The following is a 17,134-nucleotide window of genomic DNA, read 5'->3' as shown; positions in this document are numbered from 1 at the left end:
GCGCGGGGATTCATCCAACCCGCGAAGTCACCATTAGCGGCCCCGGTGTTATTCCGGGAGAAGAAGGACGGCTCGCTCCGTATGTGCGTAGACTACCGGGGGCTGAACGCAATCAGCACGGAGTACAAATACCCCCTCCCACTGATGAAGGACTTGATGTCGCATCTGTCGAAGGGGAGGGTGTTCACAAAACTGGACTTGCGCGAAGCCTACTTCAGAGTCAGGATCCGCGCAAAAGATGAGTGGAAGACGGCGTTCAACACCCCGCTCGGAAGCTACCAGTTTTCCGTGATGCCGTTCGGATTAAAAGGGGCCCCGGGGTATTTATGCAGCTAATAAATGAGGTGCTGCACGACCTACTCTACCGGGGCGTCCTGGTCTACCTGGACGACATCCTCATCTACACCGAGACCCTGGCGGAGCACGTGAGCCTGGTGCGCACGGTGCTCCAGAGACTGCTGAAGGCACAGCTGTACGCAAAGCTCTCGAAATGCGAGTTCCATCGAGAGCAACTAGACTACCTCGGCTACCGAATATCCAGCCGGGGAATTGAGATGGACCCGGCGAAAGTAAGGGATGTCCTGGGCTGGGAAGCGCCGCGAACCCGGAGGCAACTCCAAAGCTTCCTAGGGTTTGCGAACTTCTATCGTCAGTTCATCCCGAACTTCGCCCAAATCGCCCTTCCCCTAACCGACCTGCTAAAAACCAAGGGCACTGGGAAATCCCCCCAAGCCCAGCATGGCACTCGCGTGGACTGCAGAATGCCAGGGGGCGTTTGAGGAACTAAAACGGCGGTTCACCGCGGAGCCGATCCTGCGCCATCCCGACCCAGACCGGCGGTTTATAATCCAAGTGGATGCATCAGACGTGGCAACGGGAGCAGTCCTGCTCCAACCCAGCCCGGAGGGGCCATCCACCCGTGCGCCTACGCCTCCCGCAAATTCACCGAGACGGAGAGGAGGTGGATGGTGTGGGAGAAAGAGGCGTACGCGGTCAAGTGGGCGCTGGCCACGTGGAGGCATCTACTGGAGGGGGCAACTGAACCGTTCGAGGTGTGGACGGACCATAAGAACCTCGAGGCCCTGAAGACCCCGCGTAAGCTATCCCCCAAACAGGCACGGTGGTCCCAATACTTCGGGAGGTTCAGGTTCACACTGAAACACATCCCCGGGAAGCGCAACTTCCTAGCGGATGGACTGTCTCGCATGCCCCAACACGCCAGCCTACGGGAGTAGATCGTGGACGCCGTCATCCCCGCCAGCAGGCTGGCTGCAAAGGCGGTGACCCGAAGCCAGACCAAGGGGGAGCGACGGGACGCGGCGCCTGAAGTAAGGCAAGGGTTCGCGGAGGCGGCGGAGCGGGACGCTTGGCTCAAGCAGAACCGAGAGGCGCTAACCGGCCAAGAGGGGTTGTGGTGGCACGAAGGAAAGCTGTACGTGCCCGAGGGTTGCCGACGGGAGGTCATGGAGAGAGCCCACGACAGCCGGAGCGCGGGGCATTACGGCTTCGTAAAGACACTCCACTTAATCCGGCGGCAGTTTTGGTGGCCCACGCTCCGGGAGGACGTGGAGGCGTATTCGGGGGGTTGCCCGGTGTGCGCAACAGCGAAAGGAGCCAAAGGCAAACCTAGAGGCCTACTCCAGTCGGTAGCGGAACCCGACGGCCCTTGGCAAGAGGTCGCCATGGACTTCATAGTGGAGCTCCCGGAGAGTAAGGGGAAGACCGCCATTTGGGTGGTCACGGACTTATTCTCCAAACAAGCGCATTTTGTAGCGTGCCGGCGAGTCCCCACGGCCGAGGGGCTGGCGAGACTGTTCGTGCAACATGTCTACCGACTCCACGGCGCACCTCGACGTGTCGTCAGCGATCGGGGCGGCAACTTCATCGCGCGGTTCTGGCGGGAGTTCCTGAAGCGGGTGGGGACGAAACAAGCCCTATCCTCCGCGGCGCACCCGCAGACGGACGGAGCCACGGAACGCCTGAACGGGGGCTCGAACAGTACCTGCGCTGCTACGTGGGGCACCAACAGGACGATTGGGCGGAGCTACTACCATTCGCGGAGGTGGCATACAACAACGCCGTCCACAAGAGTACCGGGTTCTCTCCGTTCAAAGTAGCCACCGGGAGAGATTTCGTCCCCATGCCGGAGCTGCCTCAGCCGGAATCCCAGATCAACTCCCTGGACGCCTGGTTCGCCCAAATCGACGAGACCCGGCGAGCGGCGCACGCGGCATTGCAAAGAGCCAAAGCCGACTACAAGAAGCACGCGGACCGCAAGAGGCTCCCCGAGGAAAAATGGAAAGTGGGGGACCAGGTGTATCTGTCAACCAAAAACCTAAAGACGCACCAGGCATCGAAAAAACTCAGCCCGAGGTTTGTGGGGCCGTTCCCCATTACGGAGGTCATCAATCCGGTGACCGTCAGGCTGACGCTCCCGAAAAGCCTCGGGAAGATCCACCCGGTGTTCCATTGCAGCCTGCTAAAGTTGCACCAGCCGGGGAACGCCTGGCACAAGGCGGAGGGAGTACCGCCACCCATCATGGTCGGGGGGGAGCAGCACTTCGAAATCAACCGGATACTGGACGCCCGGAGGCACAAGGGGCAGACCCAGCTCCTAGTGCAATGGAAACATTTCCCCAAGTCCCACAGCGAATGGGTGAGTAAAACCCACATAAGGGCGCCGGACCTAGTGCGGGACTTTTACAGTAAATACCCCGGGAAGCCGAAATAGAACCGAGGGGGGGGAGTTGTCTTCAGGGGGGCGGCATGTCAGGTTCGGTCAGCACGAGGCTTCAGGGAAGCACGGGGCTGCAGGGAAGCTCGCAACCAGACCACGCGGAATCCACCGGCGGTAGCTAGCGGGGAAAAGAGGAACCGAAAGCGCCGCTAATTAACGAGCCACCTGCGGCCAGCTAAACAGGAAAACCACAGCGGAAGCTTTTAACTATGAACTGATAACGGCGCGAGCATGCAAGGAACGGGGCCGCAGGGCAGCAAAACAAGATCGCAACGCAGCACAGAACCCGCGGGTCTGCACGTAGCAGGGAGGGACCAACCCAGCCGGAGGGGGACTGGCAATCAAGGACAATGGACTCTGACCGACCCTGCCATCATGAACGATCAGGGGGGACATTGGGGGGCCTAATAGCCCACAGCCGCAACGCGATCACGAGGCGGGAAAAAGCGCGGGAAGGGGGGAATATAACAAGTGATGCAATTGTACCAAGCCAGTCCTGGCTTTGCTTGTGACTACTACGTTACGCATGAGTAAACCTTCTTTGTGAACCACACGTGTCACGAGAGTTTCTCTGTCGAACAGGGCAAATCTTACACATAGGATGTTGTTCCAGAACTGTGAAGGCTTTTTTAGATGTCGTTTGGCAAACTCTAATCTGGCCTTCCTGTTTTTGAGGCTCACCAATGGTTTACATCTTGTGGTGAACCCTCTGTATTCACTCTGGTGAACTCGTCTTTTGATTGTTGACTTTGACACACATACACCTACCTCCTGGAGAGTGTTCTTGATCTGGCCAACTGTTGTGAAGGGTGTTTTCTTCACCAGGGAAAGAATTCTTCGGTCATCCACCACAGTTGTTTTCCGTTGTCTCCTGGGTCTTTTGGTGTTGCTGAGCTCACCGGTGCGTTCCTTCTTTTGAGAATGTTCCAAACAGTTGTTTTGGCCACGCCTAATGTTCTTGCTATCTCTCTGATGGGTTTGTTTTGTTTCTTCAGCCTAATGATGGCTTGCTTCACTGATAGTGACAGCTCTTTGGGTCTCATCTTGAGAGTTGACAGCAACAGATTCCAAATGCAAATAGCACACTTGAAATGAACTCTGGGTCTTATATCTGCACATTGTAATTGGAATACTGAGGGAATATCACACACCTGGCCATGGAACAGCTGAGAAGCCAATTGTCCCATTACTTTTGGTCCCTTAACAGGTGGGGGGCACATATGCAACCTGTTCTAATTCGTACACCGTTCACCTGAGTTGGATGTACATACCCTCAAATTAAAGCTGACAGTCTGCCGATAAAGCACATTGTGTTTGTTTCATTGGAAATCCATTGTGGTGGTGTATAGAGCCAAAGATGTTAGAATGGTGTCGATCTCCCAATATTTCTGGACCTGACTGTATATGGTGCTTTGATGATGCTCTCCACACACCTTGGCCCTATATAGCCATATATGGTGCTTTGATGATGCTCTCCCCACCCTTTGGCCCTACATACCCATATATGGTGCTTTGATGATGCTCTTCACACACCTTGGCCCTACATACCCATATATGGTGCTTTGATGATGCTCTCCCCACACTTTGGCCCTACATACCCATATATGGTGCTTTGATGATGCTCTCCACACACCTTGGCCCTATATACCCATATATGGTGCTTTGATGATGCTCTCCCCACCCTTTGGCCCTACATACCCATATATGGTGCTTTGATGATGCTCTCCCCACCCTTTGGCCCTACATACCCATATATGGTGCTTTGATGATGCTCTCCACACCTTTGCCCTATATACCCATATATGGTGCTTTGATGATGCTCTTCACACACCTTGGCCCTACATACCCATATATGGTGCTTTGATGATGCTCTTCACACACCTTGGCCCTACATACCCATATATGGTGCTTTGATGATGCTCTCCCCACCCTTTGGCCCTACATACCCATATATGGTGCTTTGATGATGCTCTCCCCACCCTTTGGCCCTACATACCCATATATGGTGCTTTGATGATGCTCTCCACACACCTTGGCCCTACATACCCATATATGGTGCTTTGATGATGCTCTCCCCACCCTTTGGCCCTACATACCCATATATGGTGCTTTGATGATGCTCTCCACACACCTTGGCCCTATATACCCATATATGGTGCTTTGATGATGCTCTCCCCACCCTTTGGCCCTACATACCCATATATGGTGCTTTGATGATGCTCTCCACACCTTTGCCCTATATACCCATATATGGTGCTTTGATGATGCTCTTCACACACCTTGGCCCTACATACCCATATATGGTGCTTTGATGATGCTCTCCCCACCCTTTGGCCCTACATACCCATATATGGGGCTTTGATGATGCTCTCCACACCTTTGCCCTATATACCCATATTTGGTGCTTTGATGATGCTCTTCACACACCTTGGCCCTACATACCCATATATGGTGCTTTGATGATGCTCTCCCCACCCTTTGGCCCTACATACCCATATATGGTGCTTTGATGATGCTCTCCACACCTTGGCCCTATATACCCATATATGGTGCTTTGATGATGCTCTTCACACACCTTGGCCCTACATACCCATATATGGTGCTTTGATGATGCTCTCCACACCTTTGCCCTATATACCCATATTTGGTGCTTTGATGATGCTCTTCACACACCTTGGCCCTACATACCCATATATGGTGCTTTGATGATGCTCTCCCCACCCTTTGGCCCTACATACCCATATATGGTGCTTTGATGATGCTCTCCACACCTTTGGCCATACATACCCATATATGGTGCTTTGATGATGCTCTCCACACACCTTGGCCCTACATACCCATATATGGTGCTTTGATGATGCTCTTCACACACCTTGGCCCTACATACCCATATATGGTGCTTTGATGATGCTCTCCCCACCTTTGGCCCTATATACCCCTATATGGTGGTTTGATGATGCTCTCCCCACCTTTGTCCCTATATACCCCTATATGGTGGTTGTATGATGCTCTCTCCACCTTTAGCCCTATGTACCCATATATGGTGGTTGGATGATGCTATCCCCACCTTTAGGCCAGATACACCCATATATGATGGTTTGATGATGCTGTCCCCATCCTTTGGCCGTTTATAGCCATATATGGTGGTTTGATGATGCTGTCCCCACCCCTGGGCTATTTATACCCATATATGGTGGTTTGATGATGCTCTCCCCACCCTTTGGCCCTATATTCCCATATATGGTGGTTTGATGGTGACCCTTCTAGGTTAGTCTACACCTAACCTAGATAACCTATGAAAGGTATCTGGGATGTATTCACCCATCGGTGACTCTTCTAGGTAACCTATATGTCATGTAGGGAGGACAGGACCTGTCTCATTTCAAGGGAGGTTGTAGACGTGAGGGTGCAGCTTTTAATCAGAACCTCGTGTATATGCTCTGGGGACCGCCCGAGCTGCCTTTGATTAGCGGTGGGTCTAGAGCAGAGAAGACCACCGGAATTCTCCCCTGGATAGGGCGAGTTTGGAAGATGAACTAGAAGAGCTGCAGACGCTGTTCCTCCTGCCTTTCCTCTCTTGCACCACGGGAAAGCCAGCGAGTAGAATAGTGAGGGTGGCTGGGAAACATCGTGCTTTACAGCCTCATGAATGAGAGACGTTAGCGCTGCAGTCCGGCGTCTTAAATCACTTTAGAAGAGGAAGGGGGTATTTTTTTTTCCTACTCTTCTCCTCTTTGGATTACTTAAAAAAAAATTTTTTTTTTGCTTTATTAATATGTAAGATCTCTGGGCTACACTTTCAGATGCTTTTAAAAACTACTTTTTTATTCTCTGTCATGGAATGTAATGGGGGAAATTGAGAAATGGACTTTGCTACGTTATGGAAACTTTTTGTGGAATTTAAATAGAGGATTCTACAAACTGTTAATGGTTTGCCTTTATTATGGGATTATAATTTTTTCTTTTTTTCCTTTTGCTTTTCCTTGCTTCTAAACTTATATTGGATTACGAATCTGCTGTTGGATTTCTATAGCTGAGTGTTCCTTTTATTTTTTTCTGCTCATGTTGAACTTAAAAGCTTGAGAATTGAGAATTGTCTATATTTTTTATTATCTATGTTTGGGAACAATAAGAGACAGCTTTCTATAGCTGGGATTATAACTGCTGTGTTGTTAGAGAACTTGGAAGAAAGCTGTTGCTATAGGATTATAACTGTTGTCCTTTGAAGATATTGAATTTCGCACTGTCAACAATGGCTTCAAGAGGGAAGAAGGATAAGGAAAAGGAGAGAGAATCAACAAGAACTTCTACAGAACCGGTTGAGGGGGTGGAGACATGAAAAAAGGATTAGATGCAATTGCTGCCTTAAGCCACCAGAGGGACCAAAGAGACACAAAAATGAATGGAAAAATGGACAACGTAAAGAAGGAATTGACTCAAGAATTGAGAAATGAGGTCCAGAAAGTGAAGGATGTGGTTGATCATTTGTCAACTGACCCCAAGAATACTCAAGGACAGGTACAGTTGTTAGAAATTAAGTCAGAAGGAGCCATTGATTGAAATTGATTGAAATTTGGATGCTATTGCATTAGCAGAAATGAGGGAGAAAGAATTTATGTTGAGATTGAGGTTAGTAACGGAAAATCCCGGGGAAGATGTAAGAAAATTCATCATTACCGCATTAGCACAATTTTTGGAGACGGAGGACCAAGATCTAGGTTCTGAAATAGACAATGTTTTTAGAGTCAATTCACGTTTTGCTAGAGAAAAAAGGTCCCAGGTGTGATGGAATGGAATTATGAAGGTGAAGCTCAGGGAGATAAGCATTTTCTTAGCTCACTGGAACCGCATGGGAGGAACAAAAGGATGAGACTGGCACCTCCCGGAGGAATTCACACTCTGGTGGCTGGAGGACTTTGGGAACTGGGGTTTTAGTCTGGGAAGATTCTTGCTTGAGGTTGTAGCTAATAAACATAGCTGGACTGAATGTGCATGGTCTCTTGGAGTTCCTTGGGCTAGGCCTGACACAAGAGACATATTGATTCATTTTGTACGGAACGTTACAAGAGAATAAATTTTGAAAAAACACTATAATGATGGACTGAGTATCGCAGGCAAAAAGGTGACTTTTTTAAAAGAAATTTTGAGAAAAAGAAAGGATTACTCCTCCTTCACAGATAAATTAAAGCAACACGGTATTTCTTTCAGATGGGAGAGACTAGAAGGACTATCTTTTATCTATAAAGAGCAAAGATTTAGAATACATTCTACTTTAAAGGCAGAAGCCTTTTTGGAAAAATATAAGGCGGACTTTCGCGATACCCATAAAGAATTAGAAAAAAAAGAAAAAGAAAAAGACTACAAAAGATATTGAACCCAGTGCGGATTTAACAAAGCTTTGGGGCTTCTGGAGTGGATTATAAAAGACTAATACAAATATACTTATGGATTACAAATATTTGACCTGGAATATAAATGGAGCAAATGCTCCTCAAAAAAGAAAGAAAATGTTTCACTTTTTAAAGAAACCGAACTTGGATATCATCTCTCAGGGCCAGCAGTGGCCAACCCTTGGTAGCCTTTGGCCTCTGCCAAAGGGAAACTGTGGTAAACTGTCTGATTGTGAGCAACACAAAAGCACAATCACGCGGCACAAAGCACAGAGACGGGCCAGAGCTCCCGACTTGCTTCTCTCCTCGGCCTCTTGGGCACTTTGACCCCCCTTTCCCCTTCAGGCAACCTCAAGCTGGTATCTCCTGCCCACCAATTAGCAGGCCCAAGTCCTGTCCCCTCAGAGGAGAATTTCCCTTCTTTCTGCCAGCCTGGGGGCCATGGGTCCAAAAGTGGCAAAGGAGTTGGGGGGGGGACGCACAAGACAGGTGGGGCAGCCTCTCCAGTGTCTTTCAAAGCCCCCCCCCCCCGGCCTCCATGTGAGGACTGTGGTAAACTGGGGCGTCTCCGAGGGAGCAGAGTTGGGGCTACAGGGCAGACCAGTTGCCTGGCACCGAATCTGGGCCAGAGAGGCCTCTCTGGAGAAGGAGAGACCACGCAATGGAGCAGAGCCTTTAAGGACACTGGGTTCGACCAAAACCTCTGAGCAGCACAGTAAAGTCCTGTCCTGAGCCTTGTTTTGCACCTCCCTTCAGTCTTGTATTGCTACACTTGACCAAAATATTGGACTGTCCTTGGATCCCATTTTCCTGGGTCTCTTTTTTTACCAACTCCTATTCCGGTCTGCCTCCCTGCCTTGCTCCGCTGCTTGGAAAAGGGCAGTAGCAAGTTGAGAAATGCAGGTCTTGGCAATGAAAAAGTAGGGGTGTGAAGTGAGAGAGAGCCTGGAGGCCCCCAAGGCCAGGGACCGTAAAGAGAGAGATCCCTTCACTACTCCTGAATCTTGCTGCCGAGATAGGACAGATTGATTGATAACATGGTCTTCAGTCCCAAATCTGGGAGATGGTCTGCAGGCTATAACAACAAAGAAACCTGCAAAGAGCCCCCAGGATCATTAGCAGCAGCCCCCTCTCCCCTCTGCTCCCTGTCATGTCTTAGCCGTTCAGCGATCAAAGACACGCGGCTCTCCTTTTGTCCGGTCAGATTGTTGTTATCACCGTCTGGTTGAGCTTTTCACTTTGACTCAGATTATCAGTTCCCTTCACCGGACTTCACATCCAGTGCCAGCACACGCCTCCAGCCCAGTATTTCCAGCTATTTTTCCCCTCTGCTGTAACCTTGCAACAATTGCTGCTTCTTTGCCTATTCCTCCTCCTTTCCACTGCACGAAACACACCAACAGATGTTCAACATGAGATGACCCGGAAGGCTTCTTTACCTGCAGAGACAGGACAAAAAAAGGTGCTTTGGGAAACTGGCTAAATATTTCAGTTTCATCTAAGAAGTTGTACCATCCTATCGAACAGCTATTCAGTTTTGGCTGACTTACAAAACACTAATCTAAAGAGTTGAAAATGGCATGGGAAGTAGATAAGGGGCGACTGGTTTCCAGATTATCCGCTCTGGAAGAAACAGCCCTTGAAGACGACACCTTTTGAGAGGTGACAATTTTGAGAATTAAAAAAAAAAATTGTTAAAAATGGCCCAGTCCTGGCATCTGACGGCAACAAGGTTACCTTCTGTCTTCAGGAAAGCTTCCCTAATGTAATGGACGGGGCAAGTTCTATCCCACATCACAGAGCTGCACAGCCATACAGAAATCCGAGTCAAGTTAGCAACGAAATCAGCAAAATCTACGTCTCTGTCTCTATCTCTCATCTATCTCTCTATCATCTCTATCTACCGTAGTAGCTTACTTACTGGGCCTTAAACTTTATTTACATACTTTACTCACATACTGCAGGGGACTTTACCATTCCCTGATGATTTCCTACTGGCTGGAGCGCCGCTCAGGAAGCCCTCGGCCCCTCAACTGTCCGTGACTGCCTGTGGTCTGGAGGATAGAAAAAAGATGACACAAATGCTGTGATGTCACCACTCGAAGCTTGTCTTTTTGTTCTTGGATTCCCAGGGTCTGACACAAGTATGGAAGCCATCGGATTGACAGTGTGACATCATGACGTCACTTTCTTCCCTTGCCCCTCTCCCCCAGAGATGCCTAGGCAAACAACAGTTAGGCATTCAGTCCTCAATAGCAGATTAAAGAGGTATCAAGAAGATCTTGTTGACTCCAACTAAAGGATGAACACATCTATCTTCAAAATGTCCCATTTCTTTACAGGGTCTCATTTTGCTATGTAATGTTTCATAGTCTGCACTAGAAAGGCCCCTGAAACTGTGATGAATGGTGCCCCCATGACCCGAATTCACGGTTGCGTGGCCTAGCAATGACCCGCATATCTGACCAGCACACGAATTCTCACCCGGTGCAGCTAACGTCTTCCTGGTTTTCCTTTCTGGGACTGCACATAGTCTCTTTAACACTGGGCAATCCAAACCACGACAATCTTTCTGCTCTAACCGAAAAACTATAGCAACTTTCCGGCCTGTTATCTAAAGAATGTAATTACTCCTTCTTTATGTGGGCGTGGGATTATACCTGGGGCTACCCCTTTTATCCCCTCGAAAAACAACGATCAGTTTTCTTGTGAAATAAGACAAAATTAACACTCACTGACATGAAGTGGTTTTTCTTCAGGAACAGCAGTTACAGTAGCTACAATTAAGCGGCATATTTAATCTATTAAGCAAATTAGAAAATTAGGCCATAATTAGTCTCTGAGATGAACAGCTCAGACACGTGCTTCCGCCTTGAGAGCACGTGAGGGAGGAGAGGGAAGTGACCTCACAGAGTCTCCGCCTCCTTCCATGTGTCCGTCCACGAATACAGGAGTTGTGAGTCTTTGGGCTGCATTATCCTAAAAACCCCTTCTCAGTCAAAAACACTTCCTGTAAAATTTCAATTAAACTAAACCACCCAGAGTCCCATCTTGACTCGGAGGTTCTCGAAGCCATCTCTCGGTAGAGGCTTGGCGAGAATGTCTGCAGTCATCTCTTTCGTATGGCAATAAGTCAAGTCCACAAGTCCATCCTGGGTGGCCTCACGCGCGAAGTGACATTTCACTCCAATGTGCTTCGTTCTTGCAAACATAAAGACATAACCACCTGCGGATTTATAGTCTTGTGCATCCCCTGGCCAGTCACCGTTGGTGTAACCTATTAGTTCTGGATCGCTGTTAGCTGGCAATTTTAATCTACAGTTTGCGGTACCTCTTGGATATCTGACAACTCTCTTAACAGCTGTCCGGTCACGTTGAGTGGGACCATTTACTTTTCTGCTCAGAATCCCCACTGCATCCGCTACGTCTGGCCTACAGGTTGCAGCTAGGTACAAAAGTTTCCCTATTACTGACCTAATGTTGTTGTTGTCAGTTAAAAGTTCTGATTCCTCTTGACTCTTCAGAAAATCAGTAGCCATAGGTGTGGCAACCGGGTGCGCTTCTCCCATCTGCAGACTCTCAATTAATTCAGGGACCTTTTGTTTTTGGCTTACCATCTTCTTCTCTTTCTATCTGAATTCCTAGATAATAATGCCCTTTTCCTAGTTCTTTGACTTCCACTTCTTTGCTTGGATGCTCTACTATTTGGGAGTAGTTTCTGTCATTTTCAGGCTCAATTATGAGGTCATCAGCAAATGCCAGAATGTAAGAAAATTGTCCATGATTGCATTTGGTGTATAAACAGTTGTCTGCGTGGCCTTGTTTGTATCCTAACTGTCTTAGCGTGGTCTGTAGTTTTTCATTCCACGCCCTAGCAGCTCGTTTTAGTCCATAAAGCCCCTTCTGAAGTCTGCATACTAAATGAGATTCATTTGGTTTGATGAAAACCCCTTTGGGTTGTTTCATATAAATCTCCTCTGAGATCTCGCCATGTAAGAATGCAGTTTTGATGTCCATGTGTCTCACTTGCATTTGCTTTGAAGCTGCTCTGCTTAAAAGCGTTCCGATAGAGGTATATCTGACCACTGGGGCAAAAGTGGCATCACAGTCTTCTCCATACTGTGGACTGAACCCCTGTGCTACAAGCCTCGCTTTGTAGCACTGTACTTTCCCTTCTGCACCTCGTTTAACCTGAAAGACCCACTTACTTCCAATAGCCTGTTTGCCGGGAGGTAGCTGGGTAAGAGTCCACGTCTTGTTCTGGGGCAGTGCATTGATTTCCTCCTGCGCAGCATCCTTCCAGACACATGCTTCGGTGGCTGGCATCTCTTCCACCGCTTCCCAGTTAGGAGGCTCTAGGGGTTGCGCCAACCCTGCAAGGTAGGACAGTCGTGGTGGTGGGACACCTTTGTTGGATCCCCATGAGCGTCTGACCTGTGGTCCATCAGCTTCCTCATCAGCTTCCAATGCAGGGATCTCCACATCAGGCAGTTCCTCTTCATTTCTGGTGCTGCTGCTGGGAGTCTGGTCCTCTGCGTCTTCTTCCTGTTCATGCTCTGTAGATGGTGTCATGGCAATAGAAGGCAGATCCGGACAATCACACATTTCTGGTGGAAAGTACATGAGATCTGGTGTTTCCTTTTCAGGGTGCTCAGAAAAATCGACGACACTTCCTCTTTTGTCAACTTGGCTTTGTTCACCTTATCAAATAACCTACGTGTCTTGAGCTGGGCTGTCCTCTTTCAAGATCCATAACTCTGTAGCCTTTCCCTCACTTTTCCCTTTCCTTTCATTTGGTCGCTTAAATGCAGGGAGTCTTTCTGATTTTGGAGCTTTGCAATCTTTAGTCCAATGTTCTTCCTTATTACAATTAAAGCACACAATTTTCTTTTGGGTCACTTTGGCCTTCACTTGGAATTTGAACATATAGTTTCAATCATTGGCCTTTTCATTTCTAGTGGCCGATTCTTGTCTCCTTTCCACACACTCTTCTCTCAGATGGGTAATTGCTGTTCTTCGAGTTAAGTCTGTCTTCCCACCCACAAGAGTTGCAAGAGTCTCAAACTTAGATCCTAGTGATCCCAGGAAATAACAAACTTTCTGTTCGTCCTGCATGGGGTATTCTGTGAGTTCTAGTTTTTCAAGAATTGTCACCAATTGAGTCACTCAGTGACTGTTACAATCTGCTTTGGATATGAGTTTCAAGTTAAGTAAGTCTCTTATCCAGGCATGGTGAGAGCGTTTCCTTGCAAATCCATATGACAATTCCAAATTCTTAAGGATTTGGGCTGCAGTATTCCCCTTCTTAACGTGGATCATCTGCAGAAATGAAATACTGTCCAGAATTATAGCCACTGCTAACTTATTCTGCCTGTCCCATGCCTTGATTGAATCTTTAGCGTCTTCAGTAGTGCCAGTAGGGCTTTCATTTTCGATACAATCCAGAATTTCTTCAAATAAGACCCCTAGGCACTTTTTCCATTGGATAAAATGTTTCTCTGTGAGTTTGGGTAGCTTGAGGCTTCCCTCATCAGTGTGATTCTGATTGGCCATCTCAGGAATCAAAATTGTGCAAAAATGTAAAACTAAGTTTAAATCTCCAATCAAAAATCAAAAACCCTTTTCTGCCCAGCTACTGTTCTGCAAAAGAAAAATGGGGTGTGTGTGTGAATTTCTTTCACAATGGAGACAATGGGGGTCACCACGTGCTCAGCAGGAAAAAGAAATGTCCGCTTTGAATCTTGCTTGTCTCTTAAGAAAATCCAGCGACATCCACGAAAATATTTCAAATTTCGTCGTGTCCCGGCCCAGAACTCTTTGTGGGCATGGGATTATGCCTGGAGCGACCCCTTTGATCCCCTCGAAAAACAACGATCACAGTTTTCTTGTGAAACAAGACAAAATTAACATTGTCTTGTTAATTTTTAAGATTAACAAATTAAAATTAACAAAATTAACAAGACAAAATTAACATTTACTCACATGAAGTAGTTTTTCTTCAGGAACAGCAGTTACAGTAGCTACAATTAAGCGGCATATTTAATGTATTAAGCAAATTAGAAAATTAGGCCATGATTAGCCTCTGAGCTGAAGAGCTCAGACACGTGCTTCCCCCTTGAGAACACAATGAGGGAGGAAACGGAAACGGAAGTGACCTCACAGAGTCTCCGCCTCCTTCCATGTGTCCGTCTCCGAATACAGGATTCTGCTTTTCTGGAGCCAGAGGCGGGCAGGGAACCGCCGGCCATGATCCTGCCGGCCACAAGCGGCCGCTGGAGGGGCTTGTCGTGGCTTCCCTCTCCCCTCGTTCACGCCTGTCAGAGTTGATGGGGGCGGCATCTCTCCGAAGGGGGTGCAGCATTAATCAGGGAAGCTTTGCTAATGGTGGGCGTTCTGGCCCCGGTCATTCCTCCTGCCTTTGGGACCCTGCGGCTGCCTCCGCTGGCGACACTGCAGGAGAGTGAGTAGCGGCAAAGATCAGGGAATCCCTCGCCCTCTGGAATGGTGGTGCCCACCCAGCACACAAGGCTGGACGTACTCCTTTTTTCTGCAAAAGTGAACCCTTATTAGCTAGAGATGCAATTTTCCTGAAGAATCCGTCTGAACGTGTACCTCCATTATCATAAATGAAAGCATCAAAATCAGAAATTCTTATGGTGCCATCATAGTCCAAAAATATGAATATTTTGCTTGGGTGAACCCTAGACTCTGGTTACTAGGCAGTATGCAATTTTTGTCAATCACTCAATCACTCAATCATCCAATCATGTTGGATCAATCATGTAATCAAGTACATCTGGAGCTGAAGCTTTTCTGGAAAAGTGAATGAAAATCACTTCTGAAAGGTGTCAGCTTCTAATTGTATGCTTTCAGTTGCATTGTGTCCTGGCAATTTCAGAGCATCTCAGATGGCAATGATCGTTTTGATCCATTTCAGTCTGCCTTCTGGTCAGGGTTTTGGGATGCTGACTGCCCAGATTGCTTTGATCAGTGAGGTATGCCTGGGAATAGACAGGATAGAGCTTTTGTTCCCTCTGATGGATGCTGAATCCTCCTCTCAACCATTGGAGCCAGAGCAGGCTCTGGTAGCGTCTCCAGTCCGGTTTAGAGGTGAGGATTCAGAGGGTGGCATTCAGAGACTGGAGAGGGATGGCTGTTCCACCTCAGCGCCATCAGCTCATGGATGGTTGCTGCCAGGTGACATTCTGGTCCTGCCCTCCCTCCTCACGTCTAGTATCATAACCAGACGGCAACAAGAAAGTTCATGGACCATCTCTAATTTTTAGTTTTGGTATATTTAGGAACTACAGTATTCTCAAATCACTATAGGTGCTTAAATGTCTTATGAGTAAATGCCACCAGGAGTAACTAAAAACAACAAAGTCTCTCTCTTTCTTCGTAGGTAAAGTGGCAGGTCTCTTGTCAGAGGGCATATTCAAAATTTTCACTGAGTAGCTAATAAGCAATGAAGAGGAGGGAGTTAATTAATATTACTGCCAATTTGCAAAGACTCATTGTAACCCAAACTTCCATGTGCTACAAAGGGGGCAAGGATTTTTCGCCAAGATAGGAGCGACTGACTATGCAAACTCTATCTCCTTGTGTAAATGCTGAATCCCAGCAGCAGAAATCCGGCTGACCACAGAAGATTAGAAAGAGCGCCATCCCCTAGTTGCATGGACTTTGCAACCCAGGCATGACAGCCTATTGGACTGTTGAACTGCACAAATTCAATCGTGGATGTCAGTCCCGAGCTCTAGTAACCACAGATCCATGGGCATCTGGGGAAGGGGTCAAGCCCACGTCACAATGTCACAATGGAAATTCCCCTTCTCCTGGACGTGTCAGTCGTTGAGATGCCAGTACCTAACAGCAGGATGGACTTCGTGATGTCACTGTTCACTGGCCCTCATTGTTCATTATTGTCGCTTGGCGCCGATGCCACTGAGCAAATCCTGACATTGGCTTACTGTGATATCAGAGGGCAGGGTTTTATCTACACGAGTAGCAGAGGATGCGTGTTTGTACGAGAAAGTGTGCTTTGTCTGCATGACCCTAAATGCAAATGAGTGAAACCAGGTCACTGAAACCCAGCTTAAGTAACAAATGCGTAAGTATTTGAAGTTGTTCCTGGCCAGCATCATCAGTGGAATTACATACTTTCCTGCCGCTCAGGAAAACTTTTCTGCATGGAGAAATCTGGCAGAATATCTGAGACTACATCATGACTTCGGATTGGAGGGTTTTTTACTTCAACAAGCTGCATATAATTCATGATTTCAAGGCACAGAAGCCCCCAAAACATGAGGGAGATCCATTATGTGCCCTCCAACAGTTGAGACAGAATCGTGACAAAGGGGAGACTACGGCCTGATCTACTTTCTGGAATGGGATCCCTTGAATGCTAAAGTTCAGTGCGGCTCTTGGCTTGAAGAAATACTATGGCCCAGAAGGAGAGCAGCCCACAATGCATCAGAAGAACAATGCGATGAACTCCTTGAAAAGAAGAGGAGAGCTGGCTACAAAAGCAGAATATTCAATGCTCAGGAGAGCATAGACAAGGTGGTGATGTGGGGCCATACCTGGTAGCCATCATCTCACATTTCCTGATTCAGCAGCTCCCCCCATCAGATGCTATTCAGGGCCATAATTCCACCGCTCTGCTGTCTTTGCCTGGGGAGGCGCTTGCAGAGACCTCTCGCCGGCCATAACACCTCACCCGGAAGCCTCAGCTCTCTCCTTGGTAATGGTGGCAAAGCCTGTCTCCCCTAGGTCTACTTGCTTACTTATGAAGAACCATGGACAATCCATTCTGGGGCCTCACCAGTCTTATGTGCAGAGAGGAAAGAGCTAAATGGGAAAGGACGGAAGTACGAGAAGATCCATTTCGGTAGGTATGAGCCAGGCATGGGGTGACTGGGGACCTTGAGTATCTGTGCAAGACCTGTAAACTCAAGCACCCGTCTCTGGCTTAAGACCAGTTGCATTCAGCATTCAGAAAAGGAAA

The 17,134-nt window shown here is 48.0% G+C and overlaps 2 long non-coding RNA genes and 1 pseudogene across 5 annotated transcripts in view; 1 reads left to right on the top strand and 2 right to left on the bottom strand.

The window, feature by feature from the left end:
• Positions 1–6,553: 6,553 nt before the first annotated feature.
• Positions 6,554–14,236, bottom strand: LOC148213883 (uncharacterized). 3 transcript variants are annotated; one of them, XR_015793867.1, is made up of 3 exons: positions 14,110–14,236; positions 10,083–10,181; positions 6,554–9,566 (listed from the first exon to the last, which is right to left on the bottom strand). It is a non-coding gene; the product is annotated as an uncharacterized LOC148213883 (long non-coding RNA). The 3 variants fall into 3 exon arrangements; XR_015793869.1 differs by lacking the exon at positions 14,110–14,236 and adding an exon at positions 10,863–11,981; XR_015793868.1 differs by lacking the exon at positions 14,110–14,236 and adding an exon at positions 10,867–11,981.
• LOC148213884 (uncharacterized) lies at positions 12,841–14,024 on the bottom strand (annotated as a pseudogene).
• An 87-nt stretch (positions 14,237–14,323) lies between the features above and the next one.
• Positions 14,324–17,134, top strand: part of LOC148213881 (uncharacterized) — a 38,475-nt gene continuing 35,664 nt past the window's right edge. For both annotated transcript variants that reach the window (XR_015793865.1, XR_015793866.1), the window contains exons 1-2: positions 14,324–14,587; positions 15,530–17,017. This is a non-coding gene — a long non-coding RNA (uncharacterized LOC148213881). The remainder of the gene's footprint in view (positions 14,588–15,529; positions 17,018–17,134) is intronic.

Source organism: Python bivittatus, unplaced genomic scaffold (genome assembly GCF_059951505.1).
Source record: "Python bivittatus isolate LINGU-HERP-01145 unplaced genomic scaffold, Pbiv_v1 ctg000850_np1212, whole genome shotgun sequence".
In the NCBI taxonomy this organism is placed as follows: Eukaryota; Metazoa; Chordata; class Lepidosauria; order Squamata; family Pythonidae; genus Python; species Python bivittatus.
This window is presented reverse-complemented; position numbering and strand designations above follow the sequence as displayed.